This window comes from Mobula hypostoma, chromosome 3, assembly GCF_963921235.1.
Source record: "Mobula hypostoma chromosome 3, sMobHyp1.1, whole genome shotgun sequence".
Lineage (NCBI taxonomy): Eukaryota > Metazoa > Chordata > Chondrichthyes > Myliobatiformes > Myliobatidae > Mobula > Mobula hypostoma.
Window position 1 is genome coordinate 114,609,109 of NC_086099.1, and position 17,309 is coordinate 114,626,417.

General features: G+C 52.7%; 1 protein-coding gene across 1 annotated transcript in view; it reads left to right on the forward strand.

Moving 5' to 3' along the window:
- Window positions 1-17,309, forward strand: part of copa (COPI coat complex subunit alpha) — a 198,873-nt gene that overhangs the window by 159,726 nt on the left and 21,838 nt on the right. The window lies entirely within an intron of this gene.

Consider the following 17,309-nt stretch of genomic DNA (forward strand, 5'->3'; position numbering starts at 1 on the left):
GGGGGCTGGTTGAGGGAGAGGGAAGGGCAGAGGGATCTCACAGTTTGGATGAGATGGAGTCATCAGGGACAGCACAGACAGGTCCTTCGGCCCATCCATTCTATGCCCAGCTGATCTACCTGTTCTGATAGGCATGTATCCAGACTGTCACCCATCGGGCCCCTGTCACCCAGTCGCTCTCCTGTCGGACCCCTGTCACCCAGTCGCTCTCCCTGCGGACGCCTGTCACCCAGTCGCTCTCCCTCCGGACCCCTGTCACCCAGTTGCTCTCCCTCCAGACCCCTTTCACGGGGTCGCTCGCCCGTCAGACCCCTGTTGCCCAGTCGCTCTCCGGTCGGACATCTGTCGCCCAGTCGCTCTGCGGTCAAACCCCTGTCACCCAGTCGCTCTCCCTCCGGACCCCTTTCACCCAGTCACTCTCCGGTCGGACCCCTTTCACCCAGTCGCTCTCCGGTCGGACCCCTTTCACCCAGTCGCTCTCCCTCTGGACCCCTATCACCCAGTTACTCTCCCGTCGGACCCCTGTCACCCAGTCACTCTCCCTCCGGACCGCTTTCACCCAGTCGCTCTCCCTCTGGACCCCTATCACCCAGTCACTCTCCCGTCGGACCCCTTTCACCCAGTCACTCTCCGGTCGGACCCCTTTCACCCAGTCGCTCTCCATCTGGACCCCTTTCACCCAGTCGCTCTCCCGCCGGACCTCTTTCACGTAGCCGCTCTCCCTATGGACCCCTGTCACCCAGTCACTCTCCCGTCGGACCCCTGTCACCCGGTCGCTCTCCCGTCGGACCCCTGTCACCCGGTCGCTCTCCCGTCGGACCCCTTTCACCCAGTCGCTCTCCCGTCGGACCCCTTTCAGCCAGTCGCTGTCCTGTCGGATCCCTGTCACCCAGTCGCTCTCCCTCTGGACCCCTTTCACCCAGTCGCTCTCCCTCTGGACCCCTTTCACCCAGTCGCTCTCCCTGCGGACACCTGTCACCCAGTCGCTCTCCCTGCGGACCTCTGTCACCCAGTCGCTTTCCTGTTGGACCGCTTTCACCCAGTCGCTCTCCCTCCGGACCCCTGTCACCCAGTCACTCTCCAGTCGGACCGCTTTCACCCAGTCGCTCTCCCTCCGGACCGCTTTCACCCATTCGCTCTCCCTGCGGACCCCTGTCACCCAGTCGCTCTCCCTCCGGACCGCTTTCACCCATTTGCTCTCCCTCCGGACCCCTTTCACCTAGTCGCTCTCGCTCTGGACCCACTCCACCCAGTCGCTCTCCGGTCGGACCCCTTTCACCCAGTCGCTCTCCCTTCGGACCCCTTTCACCCAGTCGCTCTCCCTCCGGACCTCTTTCACATAGTCGCTCTCCCTACGGACCCCTGTCACCCAGTCACTCTCCCATCGGACCCCTGTCACCCGGTCGCTCTCCCGTCGGACCCCTTTCACCCGGTTGCTCTCTCTCCGGACCCCTTTCACCCGGTTGCTCTCTCTCCGGACCCCTGTCACCCAGTCGCTCACCGGTCGGAACCCTGTCACCCAGTCACTCTCCGGTCGGACCCCTTTCACCCAGTCGCTCTCCGGTCCGACCCCTTTCACCCAGTCGCTCTCCGGTTGGACCCCTGTCACCCAGTCGCTATCCCTCTGGACCCCTGTCACCCAGTCGCTCTCCGGTCGGACCCCTGTCACCCAGTCGCTCTCCGGTCGGACCCCTGTCACCCAGTCGCTCTCCTTCCGGACCCCTTCCGCCCAGTCGCTCTCCCTCCTGACCCCTTCCGCCCAGTCGCTCTCCTGTTGGACCCCTTTCACCCGGTCGCTCTCCCTCTGGACCCCTATCACCCAGTTACTCTCCCGTCGGACCCCTTTCACCCAGTCGCTCCGCTCTGGACCCACTCCACCCAGTCGCTCTCCGGTCGGACCCCTTTCACCCAGTCGCTCTGCGGTCGGTCCCCATTCACCCAGTCGCTCTCCCTCCGGAACCCTTTCACCCAGTCGCTCTCCGGTCGGACCCCATTTACCCAGTCGCTCTCCCTCCGGACCCCTTTCACCCAGTCGCTCTCCCTCCGGACCCCTTTCACGTAGCCGCTCTCCCTATGGACCCCTGTCACCCGGTCGCTCTCCTGTCGGACCCCTGTCACCCGGTCGCTCTCCTGTCGGACCCCTTTCACCTGGTCACTCTCCCGTCGGACCCCTTTCAGCCAGTCGCTCTCCTGTCGGACCCCTGTCACCCAGTCGCTCTCCCTCCTGACACCTTTCACCCCGTCGCTCTCCTTCTGGACCCCTTTCACCCAGTCGCTCTCCCTGCGGACCCCTGTCACCCAGTCGCTCTCCTGTCGGACCCCTGTCACCCAGTCGCTCTGCCTGCGGACCCCTGTCACCCAGTCGCTCTCCTGTCGGACCCCTGTCACCCAGTCGCTCTCCCTCCGGACCCCTGTCACGGGGTCGCTCGCCCGTCGGACCCCTGTCGCCCAGTCGCTCTCCGGTCGGACATCTGTCGCCCAGTCGCTCTCCCGTCGGACCCCTTTCACCCAGTCGCTCTCCCGTCGGACCCCTGTCACCCGGTCGCTCTCCCGTCGGACCTCTTTCACCCGGTCACTCTCCCGTCGGACCCCTTTCAGCTAGTCGCTCTCCTGTCGGACCCCTGTCACCCAGTCGCTCTCCCTCCTGACCCCTTTCACCCCGTCGCTCTCCCTCTGGACCCTTTTCACCCAGTCGCTCTCCCTGCGGACTCCTGTCACCCAGTCGCTCTCCTGTCGGACCCCTGTCACCCAGTCGCTCTCCCTGCGGACCCCTGTCACCCAGTCGCTCTCCCTCCGGACCCTTGTTACCCAGTCGCTCTCCCTCCAGACCCCTTTCACGGGGTCGCTCGCCCGTCGGACCCCTGTCGCCCAGTCGCTCTCCGGTCGGACATCTGTCGCCCAGTCGCTCTCCCGTCGGACCCCTTTCACCCAGTCGCTCTCCCGTCGGACTCCTGTCACCCAGTCGCTCTCCCGTCGGACCCCTGTCGCCCAGTCGCTCTCCCGTCGGACCCCTGTCGCCCAGTCGCTCTCCGGTCAGACCCCTGTCACCCAGTCACTCTCCCTCCGGAACCCTTTCACCCAGTCGCTCTCCAGTGGGACTGCTTTCACCCAGTCGCTCTCCCGCCGGACCCCTGTCACCCAGTCGCTCTCCTTCCGGACCCCTTCCGCCCAGTCGCTCTCCCTCCTGACCCCTTCCGCCCAGTCGCTCTCCTGTCGGACCCCTTTCAGCCAGTCGCTCTCCTGTCGGACCCCGTCACCCAGTCGCTCTCCCTCCTGACCCCTTTCACCCCGTCGCTCTCCCTCTGGACCCTTTTCACCCAGTCGCTCTCCCTGCGGACTCCTGTCACCCAATCGCTCTCCTGTCGGACCCCTGTCACCCAGTCGCTCTCCCTGCGGACCCCTGTCACCCAGTCGCTCTCCCTGCGGACCCCTGTCACCCAGTCGCTCTCCCTCCAGACCCCTTTCACGGGGTCGCTCGCCCGTCGGACCCCTGTCGCCCAGTCGCTCTCCGGTCGGACCCCTGTCGCCCAGTCGCTCTCCCGTCGGACCCCTTTCAGCCAGTCGCTCTCCTGTCGGACCCCGTCACCCAGTCGCTCTCCCTCCTGACCCCTTTCACCCCGTCGCTCTCCCTCTGGACCCTTTTCACCCAGTCGCTCTCCCTGCGGACTCCTGTCACCCAATCGCTCTCCTGTCGGACCCCTGTCACCCAGTCGCTCTCCCATCGGACCCCTGTCACCCGGTCGCTCTCCCGTCGGACCCCTGTCACCCAGTCGCTCTCCCTCCAGACCCCTTTCACGGGGTCGCTCGCCCGTCGGACCCCTGTCGCCCAGTCGCTCTCCGGTCGGACCCCTGTCGCCCAGTCGCTCTCCGGTCGGACCCCTGTTGCCCAGTCGCTTTCCGGTCGGACCCCTGTCGCCCAGTCGCTCTCCCGTCGGACCCCTGTCGCCCAGTCGCTCTCCCGTCGGACCCCTGTCGCCCAGTCGCTCTCCCGTCGGACCCCTGTCGCCCAGTCGCTCTCCCGTCGGACCCCTGTCGCCCAGTCGCTCTCCGGTCAGACCCCTGTCACCCAGTCACTCTCCCTCCGGAACCCTTTTACCCAGTCGCTCTCTAGTGGGACCGCTTTCACCCAGTCGCTCTCCCGCCGGACCCCTGTCACCCAGTCGCTCTCCCGCCGGACCCCTGTCGCCCAGTCGCTCTCCCGTCGGACCCCTGTCGCCCAGTCGCTCTCCTGTCGGACCCCTTTCACCCAGTCGCTCTCCATCTGGGGGCCGCTTCACCAGTCGCTCTCCGGTTGGACACCTGTCACCCAGTAACTCTCCGGTGGGACCCCTGTCACACAGTCGCTCTCCAGTTGGACCCCTGTCACCCAGTCACTCTCCCGTCAGTCCCCTGTCACACAGTCGCTCTCCGGTCCGACCCCTGTCATCCAGTCGCTCTGCGGTCAGACCCCTGTCACCCAGTCGCTCTCCCTCCGGACCCCTTTCACCCAGTCGCTCTCCTGTCGGACCGCTTCCACCCAGTCGCTCTCCCGTCGGACCGCTTCCACCCAGTCGCTCTCCTGTCGGACCCCTGTCACCCAGCCGCTCTCCCTCCTGACCCCTTTCACCCCGTCGCTCTCCCTCTGGACCCTTTTCACCCAGTCGCTCTCCCTGCGGACTCCTGTCACCCAATCGCTCTCCTGTCGGACCCCTGTCACCCAGTCGCTCTCCCTGCGGACCCCTGTCACCCAGTCGCTCTCCCTGCGGACCCCTGTCACCCAGTCGCTCTCCCTCCAGACCCCTTTCACGGGGTCGCTCGCCCGTCGGACCCCTGTCGCCCAGTCGCTCTCCGGTCGGACCCCTGTCGCCCAGTCGCTCTCCCGTCGGACCCCTTTCAGCCAGTCGCTCTCCTGTCGGACCCCGTCACCCAGTCGCTCTCCCTCCTGACCCCTTTCACCCCGTCGCTCTCCCTCTGGACCCTTTTCACCCAGTCGCTCTCCCTGCGGAATCCTGTCACCCAATCGCTCTCCTGTCGGACCCCTGTCACCCAGTCGCTCTCCCTGCGGACCCCTGTCACCCAGTCGCTCTCCCTGCGGACCCCTGTCACCCAGTCGCTCTCCCTCCAGACCCCTTTCACGGGGTCGCTCGCCCGTCGGACCCCTGTCGCCCAGTCGCTCTCCGGTCGGACCCCTGTCGCCCAGTCGCTCTCCGGTCGGACCCCTGTCGCCCAGTCGCTTTCCGGTCGGACCCCTGTCGCCCAGTCGCTCTCCCGTCGGACCCCTGTCGCCCAGTCGCTCTCCCGTCGGACCCCTGTCGCCCAGTCGCTCTCCCGTCGGACCCCTGTCGCCCAGTCGCTCTCCCGTCGGACCCCTGTCGCCCAGTCGCTCTCCGGTCAGACCCCTGTCACCCAGTCACTCTCCCTCCGGAACCCTTTCACCCAGTCGCTCTCTAGTGGGACCGCTTTCACCCAGTCGCTCTCCCGCCGGACCCCTGTCACCCAGTTGCTCTCCCGCCGGACCCCTGTCGCCCAGTCGCTCTCCCGTCGGACCCCTGTCGCCCAGTCGCTCTCCTGTCGGACCCCTTTCACCCAGTCGCTCTCCATCTGGGGGCCGCTTCACCAGTCGCTCTCCGGTTGGACACCTGTCACCCAGTCGCTCTCCTGTCGGACCCCTGTCACCCAGTCGCTCTCCCTCCGGATCCCTGTCACCCAGTCGCTCTCCCGTCGGACCCCTGTCACCCAGGCGCTCTTCGATCGGACTCCTTTCACGCAGTCGCTCTCCCGTCGGACCCCTGTCACCCAGGCGCTCTTCGATCGGACTCCTTTCACCCAGTCGCTCTCCCGCCGGATCCCTGTCACCCAGTCACTCTCCCTCCGGATCCCTGTCACCCAGTCACTCTCCCTCCGGATCCCTGTCACCCAGTCGCTCTCCCGTCGGACCCCTGTCACCCAGTCGCTCTCGCTCTGGACCCACTTCACCCAGTCGCTCTGCGGTCGAACCCCTTTCACCCAGTCGCTCTGCAGTCGGACCCCTGTCACCCAGTCGCTCTCCTTCCGGACCCCTTTCACCCAGTCGCTCTCCCATTGGATCCCTTTCACACAGTCGCTCTCCCCCCGGACCCCTTTCACCCGGTCGCTCTCCTGTCGGATCCCTTTCACCCGGTCGCTCTCCCTCTGGACCCATTTCACCCAGTCGCTCTCCCTCCGGAGCCCTTCCACCCAGTCGCTCTCCCTCCGGACCCCTTCCACCCAGTCGCTCTCCTGTCAGACCCCTTCCACCCAGTCGCTCTCCTGTCAGACCCCTTCCACCCAGTCGCTCTCCTGTCAGACCCCTTCCACCCAGTCGTTCTCCTGTCGGACCCCTTCCACCCGGTTGCTCTCTCTCCGGACCCCTTTCACCCGGTCGCTCTCCCTCCGGACCCCTTTCACCCGGTCGCTCTCCCTCCGGACCCCTTTCACCCGGTCGCTCTCCCTCCGGACCCCTTTCACCCGGTCGCTCTCTCTCCGGACCCCTTTCACCCGGTCGCTCTCCCGCCGGACCCCTTTCACCCGGTCGCTCTCCCTCCGGACCCCTTTCACCCGGTCGCTCTCCCTCCGGACTGCTTTCACGTAGTCGCTCTGCCTACGGACCCCTGTCACCCAGTCACTCTCCTGTCGGACCCCTGTCACCCGGTCGCTCTCCCGTCGGACCCCTTTCACCCAGTCACTCTCCTGTCGGACCCCTTTCACCCAGTCGCACTCCAGTCGGACCCCTTTCGCCCAGTCGCACTCCCGTCGGACCCCTTTCACCCAGTCGCTCTCCCGTCGGACCCCTGACACCCAGTCGCTCTCCCTCTGGACCCCTGTCACCCAGTCGTTCTCCCTCTGGACCCCTGTCACCCAGTCGTTCTCCCTCTGGACCCCTTTCACCCAGTCGCACTCCCGTCGGACCCCTTTCACCCAGTCGCACTCCCGTCGGACCCCTTTCACCCAGTCGCTCTCCCGTCGGACCCCTGACACCCAGTCGTTCTCCCTCTGGACCCCTGTCACCCAGTCATTCTCCCTCTGGACCCCTGTCACCCAGTCGTTCTCCCTCTGGACCCCTGTCACCCAGTCGCTCTCCCTCTGGACCCCTGTCACCCAGTCGTTCTCCCTCTGGACCCCTTTCACCCAGTTGCTCTCCCGTCGGACCCCTGACACCCAGTCGCTCTCCCTCTGGACCCCTTTCACCCAGTCATTCTCCCTCTGGACCCCTTTCACCCAGTCACTCTCCCGTCGGACCCCTGTCACCCAGTCGCTCTCCCGTCGGACCCCTGTCACCCAGTCGTTCTCCCTCTGGACCCCTTTCACCCAGTCGCTCTCCCTCTGGACCCCTGACACCCAGTCGCTCTCCCTCTGGACCCCTGTCACCCAGTCATTCTCCCTCTGGACCCCTTTCACCCAGTCACTCTCCCGCCAGCGCCCTGACACCCAGTCGCTCTCCCTCTGGACCCCTGTCACCCAGTCATTCTCCCTCTGGACCCCTGTCACCCAGTCTCTCTCCCGCCTGCGCCCTGTCACCCAGTCATTCTCCCTCTGGACCCCTTTCACCCAGTCACTCTCCCGCCAGCGCCCTGTCACCCAGTCATTCTCCCTCTGGACCCCTGACACCCAGTCGCTCTCCCGCCAGCGCCCTGTCACCCAGTCATTCTCCCTCTGGACCCCTGACACCCAGTCGCTCTCCCGCCAGCGCCCTGTCACCCAGTCATTCTCCCTCTGGACCCCTGTCACCCAGTCATTCTCGCATTAGATCCCTTTCACCCAGTCGCTCTCCCGCCAGCGCCCTGTCACCCAGTCGCTCTCCCGCCAGCGCCCTGACACCCAGTCACTCTCCCGCCAGCGCCCTGTCACCCAGTCACTCTCCCGCCAGCGCCCTGTCACCCAGTCACTCTCCCGCCAGCGCCCTGTCACCCAGTCATTCTCCCTCTGGACCCCTGTCACCCAGTCACTCTCCCGCCAGCGCCCTGTCACCCAGTCACTCTCGCATTAGATCCCCTTCACCCAGACACTCTCCCGCCAGCGCCCTGTCACCCAGTCACTCTCCCGCCAGCGCCCTGTCACCCAGTCGCTCTCGCATTAGATCCCCTTCACCCAGTCGCTCTCCCGCCAGCGCCCTGTCACCCAGTCGCTCTCCCGCCAGCGCCCTGTCACCCAGTCGCTCTCCCGCCAGCGCCCTGTCACCCAGTCGCTCTCCCGCCAGCGCCCTGTCACCCAGTCGCTCTCCCGTCAGCGCCCTGTCACCCAGTCGCTCTCCCGCCAGCGCCCTGTCACCCAGTCACTCTCCCGCCAGCGCCCTGTCACCCAGTCACTCTCCCGCCAGCGCCCTGTCACCCAGTCACTCTCCCGCCAGCGCCCTGTCACCCAGTCACTCTCCCGCCAGCGCCCTGTCACCCAGTCACTCTCCCGCCAGCGCCCTGTCACCCAGTCGCTCTCCCGTCGGACCCCTGTCACCCAGTCGCTCTCCCGCCAGCGCCCTGTCACCCAGTCGCTCTCGCATTAGATCCCCTTCACCCAGTCGCTCTCCCGCCAGCGCCCTGTCACCCAGTCGCTCTCCCGCCAGCGCCCTGTCACCCAGTCACTCTCCCGCCAGCGCCCTGTCACCCAGTCACTCTCCCGCCAGCGCCCTGTCACCCAGTCGCTCTCCCGCCAGCGCCCTGTCACCCAGTCGCTCTCCCGCCAGCGCCCTGTCACCCAGTCGCTCTCCCGCCAGCGCCCTGTCACCCAGTCGCTCTCCCGCCAGCGCCCTGTCACCCAGTCGCTCTCCCGCCAGCGCCCTGTCACCCAGTCACTCTCCCGCCAGCGCCCTGTCACCCAGTCACTCTCCCGCCAGCGCCCTGTCACCCAGTCATTCTCCCTCTGGACCCCTGTCACCCAGTCACTCTCCCGCCAGCGCCCTGTCACCCAGTCACTCTCCCGCCAGCGCCCTGTCACCCAGTCACTCTCCCGCCAGCGCCCTGTCACCCAGTCACTCTCCCGCCAGCGCCCTGTCACCCAGTCACTCTCCCGCCAGCGCCCTGTCACCCAGTCGCTCTCCCGCCAGCGCCCTGTCACCCAGTCGCTCTCGCATTAGATCCCCTTCACCCAGTCGCTCTCCCGCCAGCGCCCTGTCACCCAGTCGCTCTCCCGCCAGCGCCCTGTCACCCAGTCACTCTCCCTTTAGATCCCCTTCACCCAGTCTCCCGCCAGCGCCCTGACACCCAGTCGCTCTCGCATTAGATCCCCTTCACCCAGTCGCTCTCCCGCCAGCGCCCTGTCACCCAGTCACTCTCCCGCCAGCGCCCTGACACCCAGTCGCTCTCCCGCCAGCGCCCTGTCACCCAGTCACTCTCCCGCCAGCGCCCTGTCACCCAGTCACTCTCCCATTAGATCCCCTTCACCCAGACACCTATCTTTTGACATCATTGTATAGTTATACCACGAAATGAGACATTTCCTAACTTGAGGCTACGCTATGTCCTGCCTGACAGTGAGACCAACGACCAGACAGCCAACCTGAACCTGTGCTGGGCAGCACCAGTGTTTCCATGCTTATGGTACCAGCTTTGTGTGCCCACCACTTAATAACGCTAAACCTTGTCTTTTTGGAGGGTGGGTCACAGGGAAAACATCGAAACTCCCGACAGACAGTGGCAGGAATTGAGCCCCCATCTCTGATCAGTGGTCCTGGAAAGAGTTGTGCTCACCACTCAGCTACCCTGCCACCTCCTGTTAAATCCTACACCTCTCCAGTCAGCCATTGAACCGGTTGCTTTGTTCAGAGACACTTCTCGACAAAGTTACTGACCCACCATTTGGTACACGCCTACCTTGGGGGATGTAGCTGCGATATGCATTCTTGGCAATACACTGAATTACTATCGCAAACAACAGGAATTCTGCAGATGCTGGAAATCCAAGCAACACACATCAAAGTTGCTGGTGAACGCAGCAGGCCAGGCAGCATCTCTAGGAAGAGGCGCAGTCGACGTTTCAGACCGAGACCCTTCGTCAGGACTAACTTAAGGCAGAGTTAGTAAGAGATTTGAAAGTGGGAGGGGGAGGGGTAGATCCAAAATGATAGGAGAAGACAGGAGGAGGAGGGATGGAGCCAAGAGCTGGACAGGTGATAGGCAAAAGGGGATACGAGAGGATCATGAGATAGGAGGTCTGGGGAGAAAGACGGTGCGGGGGGGACCCAGAGGATGGGCAAGGGGTATAGTCAGAGGGACAGAGGGAGAAAAAGGAGAGTGAGAGAAAGAATGTGTGTATAAAAATAAATAACAGATGGGGTACGAGGGGGAGGTGGGGCCTTAGCGGAAGTTAGAGAAGTCGATGTTCATGCCGTCAGGTTGGAGGCGACCCAGTCGGAATATAAGGTGTTGTTCCTCCAACCTGAGTGTGGCTTCATCTTTACAGTAGAGGAGGCCGTGGATAGACATGTCGGAATGGGAATGGGATGTGGAATTAAAATGTGTGGCCACTGGGAGATCCTGCTTTCTCTGGCGGACAGAGCGTTGGTGTTTAGCAAAGCGGTCTCCCAGTCTGCGTCGGGTCTCACCAATGTATAGAAGGCAACATCAGGAGCATCGGATGCCCTTTGACAGGGTGCCTCACGCGAAGCTACTTAATCAGAGAAGAGCTCATGGTATTTCAGGAAAGTTAATAGCATGGATAGAGGAATAGCTGACTGGCAGGAGGGGAAGTGTGGGAATAAGGGGAGCCTATTCTGTGACTAGTGGCCTTCTGCAGGGTTGGTATTGTGAACGCTTCTTTTCATGGTATAAAATCTTTCTTTTTACATCTTTTTATTGAATTAGTACACAAAAGGTAAACTGTATGGGCACTAATACACTGTTACAATATAATATATAACAGGAAATATTAATACAGAAAAAATTAGTACAAACAATGCAGTTTAAACAAAATAACAAGGTAGTATAATAGTATACTAATTTTTATATATATCAATAAGGAAAAAAAAACAAAAAAAAACCCCAAAAAAAACCCACTGTACAACTAATCTAAAAAGCAAAGCAATGAGCTAACTCGGAATCAAGTAGAGTTAAACAACTTAAAACAATCACGTCCTCAAACCCGACCTCCATTATAAACAGTTAAAAAGCAAGAAGGGAATATAAATATGGACAGAGAGAAAAAAAAATTACATTAAATGAAAATGTTGAATAAAAGATCTCCAGGTCTGGTCGAATTTAACTGAAGAATCATAAAGATTACTTCTAATTTTCTCCAAATTTAAGCATAGTATCGTCTGGGAAAACCAAAAGAACGTAGTTGGAGCATTAGTCTCTTTCCAGTGTTGTAAAATACATCTTTTCGCCATTAAAGTAAGAAATGCAATCATTCTACGGGCTGAAGGAGAAAGATTACTGGAAATTTTAAGTAATCCAAAGATAGCAGTAATAGGATGGGGAGAGATATCTATATTCAATACCTTTGAGATAATATTAAAAATGTCTCTCCAAAAAGTTTCCAGAGACCAAAACATATGAGTTAAAGAGGCTATCTGCCCCTGACATCTATCACAAAAAGGATTAATATGAGAATAGAAACGAGCTAATTTATCTTTGGACATATGTGCTCTATGGACAACTTTAAATTGAATTAGGGAATGTTTAGCACAGATAGAGGAAGTATTGACTAGTTGTAAAATCTGCACCCAGTCATCCGCCGAAATAATAAAGCCTGTTCCCAATCTGACCTAATCTTATTTTCCTTTCTTTTTAAATCTTTTTATTGAATAAGTATACAAAAAGGTAACCCATATAGGCACTAATACACTGTTAGAATATAATAAAATTACAGGAAGTATTAATACAAAAAAAACTTACAAACAATGTAATTTAAACATACCATACTAAGGTAACATAATAGTATACTAATTTTTATATATATATATATATATATATGTAAATAGAGAAAAGGGGAAAAAAAAAACCCAAAAAAACCCACCGTGCAACTAACTAAAAGCAAAGCAAAGCAATGGACTAACTTGGAACCAAGCAGAGTTAAAGAACTTAAAATCACGTCCTCAAACCCGACCTCCATTAAAAACAGTAAAAAAAAACAAGAAGGGTATATAAATATGGAGCAAAAAAAGAGGAGAAAAAAAATTACATTAAATGAAAATATTGAATAAAAGATCTCCAGGTCTGTTCAAATTTAAGTGAGGAATCATAAAGATTGCTTCTAATTTTTTCCAAATTCAAGCATAATATCGTCTGAGAAAACCAAAAAAAGGTAGTTGGAGCATTAAGCTCTTTCCAATGTTGTAAGATACATCTTTTCGCCATTAAAGTAAGAAATGCAATCATTCTACGGGCTGAAGGAGAAAGATTACTGGAAATTTTAGGTAGTCCAAAGATAGCAGTAATAGGGTGAGGAGAGATATCTATATCCAATACCTTTGAGATAATATTAAAAATGTCTCTCCAAAAAGTTTCCAGAGTAGGACAAGACCAAAACATATGAGTTAAAGAGGCTATCTGCCCCGGATATCTATCACAAAAAGGATTAATATGAGAATAAAAGCGAGCTAATTTATCTTTGGACATACGTGCTCTATGAACAACTTTAAATTGAATTAGGGAATGTTTAGCACAAATAGAGGAAGTATTGACTAATTGTAAAATCTGCCCCCAGTCATCCACGGAAATGATAGACCCCAATTCCTGTTCCCAATCTACCCTAATCTTATCAAATGGAGCTTTCCTAAGTTTCATAATAATATTATAAATCATAGCCGATGCACCTTTCTGACGTGGATTAAGGTTAATTATAGTATCTAAAATGTATGTAGGAGGAAGCATTGGAAAAGAAGAAAGTATAGTACTTAGGAAATTTCTAACTTGTAGATATCTAAAAAAAATGTATTCTTGATAAATTATATTTATTAGATAATTGTTCAAAAGACATAAGGAACCATCTAAAAATAAATCCAAAAACCGTGAAATACCCTTAGTCTTCCAAATTTGAAAAGCACGATCCGTAAAAGAGAGAGGAAAAAATATGTTACCTAAGATAGGAATCGCTAGCCCAAATTGGTTAAGATCAAAAATTTTTCTGAATTGAAACCAAATACGTAAGGTATATTTAACTATCGGGTTAGATACCTGTTTGAGGCATTTCAAATCAAAAGGAAGAGAGGAACCTAAAATAGAGCCAAGTGTATTGCCCTGAACAGATTGTAATTCCAATGTTACCCATTTAGGAATGGATAGTATATCCTGGTCAAGTAACCAAAATTTCATATGTCGAATATTAATTGCCCAATAATAGAATCTAAAGTTAGGTAATGCTAAACCTCCATCTCTCTTAGTTTTCTGTAAATGTATTTTACCCAGTCTCGGGTTTTTATTCTGCCAAATAAATGAAGAAATTTTTGAGTCAACTTTATCAAAAAAAGATTTTGGAACAAAGGTTGGTAATGCCTGAAATATATATAGAAATTTTGGCAAAAAAAACATCTTAACTGCATTAATACGACCAATCAAAGTTAAATATAAAGGAAACCATTTAGATGAAAGTTGAATAATATGGTCAATTAAGGGTAAAAAGTTAATCTTAAATAAATCTTTGTATTTACAAGTAATTTTAATCCCATGATATGAAAAATAATTATTAATCAATTTAAATGGAAAGTTATGATATAAGGGAAGTTGTTTATTAATCGGGAAAAGTTCACTCTTACTAAGATTTAATTTATAACCTGAAAAGAGACTAAATTGTGCTAATAACTCTAAAACAGCAGGGATGGATTTTTGAGGATTAGAAATATATAAAAGTAAGTCATCAGCATGGAGTAATATTTTATGGGACTTTAAGCCCCGAGTTATCCAGTAATATTTGGAGATTCTCGAATGGCAATTGCAAGAGGTTCTAATGCAATATCAAATAATAAAGGACTAAGAGGACAACCTTGTCGAGTACCTCGAAAAAGAGGGAAAAAAGGTGAACTTAGAGAGTTGGTACGGACCGAGGCCACAGGAGAATGATATAACAGTTTGATCCAGGATATAAATTTCGAGCTAAAATTAAACATTTCAAGCACCTTAAATAAGTAAGGCCATTCTACTCTATCAAAAGCTTTCTCAGCATCTAAAGAGATAACACACTCAGGAACATTTTGTGAGGGGGTATAAACAATATTTAACAGTGTGCGAATGTTATAAAAAGAATAACGACCTTTAATAAAACCTGTTTGGTCTTCCAAAATAATAAAAGGAAGTACTTTTTCTAATCTGTTTGCTAATAACTTAGAAAAAAACTTTAGAATCAACATTTAATAAAGATATTGGTCTATAAGATGCACATTGAGCAGGATCTTTATCCTTCTTTAATATTAGAGAGATTGACGCTGTATTGAAAGATTCGGGAAGTTTACCAAGTTTTAATGAAGCCTCAAAAACCCTACAGAACCAAGGGATTAATGAAGGTGCAAAACATTTATAAAATTCTACGGTAAACCCATCGGGGCCAGGAGCTTTCCCCAAATTCATAGAGGAAATAACATTCTTAATCTCATCAGTGGTAATGGGAGTACCTAAGATAGAAGACATATCCTGTGAAATCTCAGGGAAGTCTAGGTTATTTAAAAAATCATTCATATATTTAGAGTCTCGAGGAGACTCTGATTGATATAAGGAAGAATAAAAATCACAGAAGGTTTGATTAATCCCCGCATGATCAAGTATCAGTCGGTCATTTTGGTTATAAATCTGATTAATTTGAGATTTAGCATAGTTAGACTTCAATTGATTAGCCAGCAGTTTGCCAATTTTGTCACTGTACATAAAATTCACTTCTTGTTTTCTTTAATTGGTTTACAATTGAGGACGAAAGTAATAAACTGTGTTCCATTTGAAGTTCAGTTCTTTGTTTATATAACTCCCCAGAGGGAGCTGTAACATATTTCTTATCAATTTCCTTAATCTTGTCCACAATTACCAACTCCTCCTGCTTCAGCTTCTTCCTCAAAGCAGCAGAATACGAGATAATCTGACCACGAATATAAGCTTTAAAAGTGTCCCAAAGAATGTTGACAGAAATATCCTCTGTATAGTTAATTGTAAAAAAATGATCAATCTGTTCATTCATAAAGTTAACAAAGTCCGAGTCCTGAAGCAACAGCGAATTAAAACGCCATTGTCTATTATTTTGTGTATTGGCCTGAATTTTAATAGAAAGCTTAAGTGGAGCATGATCCGAAATGGTTATAGAATCATAATCACATTTAATCACTGAAGAAATAAGACGAGAGTCAATAAAGAAATAATCAATTCTTGAATAGGAATGGTGAACATGTAAAAAAAAAGAAAAATCTTTTTCCTGAGGATGCAAAAACGCCAAATGTCCGTCGACCCAGAATCAGAGAGGAATGAATTAATCAAAGTTGCAGATTTATTAGGTAAGGTCCGTAGAGGAGCCGAATGGTCCAAAGCTGAAGATAAACAGGTATTAAGATCTCCGCCCCAGATCAATGAAAACTCATTCAAATTCGGGAACTGATTGAATAATGATTTATAAAATTCCAGACAGTCCATATTAGGAGCATAAACATTAACCAAAACCTTTTTATTAAATAGTAGACCACTAACCAGTAGAAATCTACCATTCGGATCAGAAATAATATCATGTTGTATAAAAGTAACTGAGGAGTCTATAAAAATAGAGACGCCTCGAATGTTAGCATTGGAGTTCGAATGAAAGTGTTGTCCCTTCCAGAATTTAAAAAAACGTAGTCTGTCCCCCCTCCGCACATGGGTCTCTTGTAAAAACAAAATTTGTGCTTTAAGTCTCCGGAACACTTCAAAACTTTTTTCCTCTTAATAGGATGATTAAGACCATTAGTATTCCAGGAGACAAAATTAATAATAGACTCCATAAACCCTAAAGTCAACCCACAACAAGGAGGATTGACGATAGGCTCGACCCATGAACCCGAAAAGGGAACAGAACAAATAAGAGATACTGGGAAGGAGAACGCAACCAATACTTCAATAGTGTACATAGCCCAAGAAGAAAGAAACTAAAACGTGAAGCCCCTCCCACCACCCCCCACCCCATGACCCCAAGGCTAAATCTAACACAGACCAGCCAGAAAGAAGCAAGCACTAAAACTACCCCCATGACTTCCGGTATACGCTCCCTAAAAAAAGTGTAAATATAAAAAAGATCAGCTAGTTATAAAACAGTAAAAGAATAATAAAAAAGGTAAATCAATTAAAACCAACACTTAATATAACAGAGAAAAAGCCAGAAAATATAAAAAAAACCGCAACAAACCCCAGACCCTATGAGTAAACAAAAAAAGAAATGAGATTATTAACATAAACTAGTTATGAAAACCTACAAAAAGAAGTAGATTTAAAAACTACAAAATTTAAGGCCTCAAAGGAAATACGTAGAATGACGGTGAGGGAATAACCACCCAGAATCCCCTGGGAAAAAGAAAGGAATGACGCAGATAAAAAGAAAGTTTAGCAACCATATTAATTAATCAAAAATAAACTTTTCTGCCCATATAAGGCAAAAAAAAATTAAAACTGACAAATTCACAAACTCCGATCAAACGGAGATAGTTAAAAATTACGATTAAGATGTCGAAGTTGAAAATTGATCCAGATAACTCTGGGCATCCGATGGAGATTCAAAAAAACGGAGGGCTCCATCCAATGTACGAATCCTTAGACGTGCAGGGTAAAGCAGCGCTGGTTTTAAATCCATCCTGTAGAGTTCCGACATCACAGATCTGTAACGAACCTGTTGATCCCGAATTGGTTAACTGAAATCCTCCACGAATCGGAACTTAAGATCCAAAAAATCAATGTAACCTTTAGATCGAACGAAACGAAGCAGTTTCTCCTGTCCTGAAAGTAATGAAGCGTAAGATGACATGACGAGGTTTATCTAACTTAGACAAGTATGATGGAACTCTGTGAACACGATCCAATAACGGTGGTTGGTCAGGAAATACAGTAGGAAATGCATCTTTTAAAAGTTGAGAAAAATACTTCATAGGGTTATCAGATTCAACAGCTTCACGCACCCCAATCATCCGAAGATTCTGCCGTCGCATTCTGGATTCTAAGTCAGAGTTTTTAAAGGTCAGAAAGTCAAGTTTCTTCTTCATCACATTAATTGTTTCTTCGATTTTCTCCATCTTAAGCTCACTTTGTTGCGTGGATTTTTGAAGAACAGATATAGCCGACTGATGTTCCATAATAGATGTTTGTATCTTATCAATTGAATCGGCAATTTTCTGGAAATTAATTGAAATTTCCGCACGAATCAACTCCGTAACAGAGGTTGAAATTTCC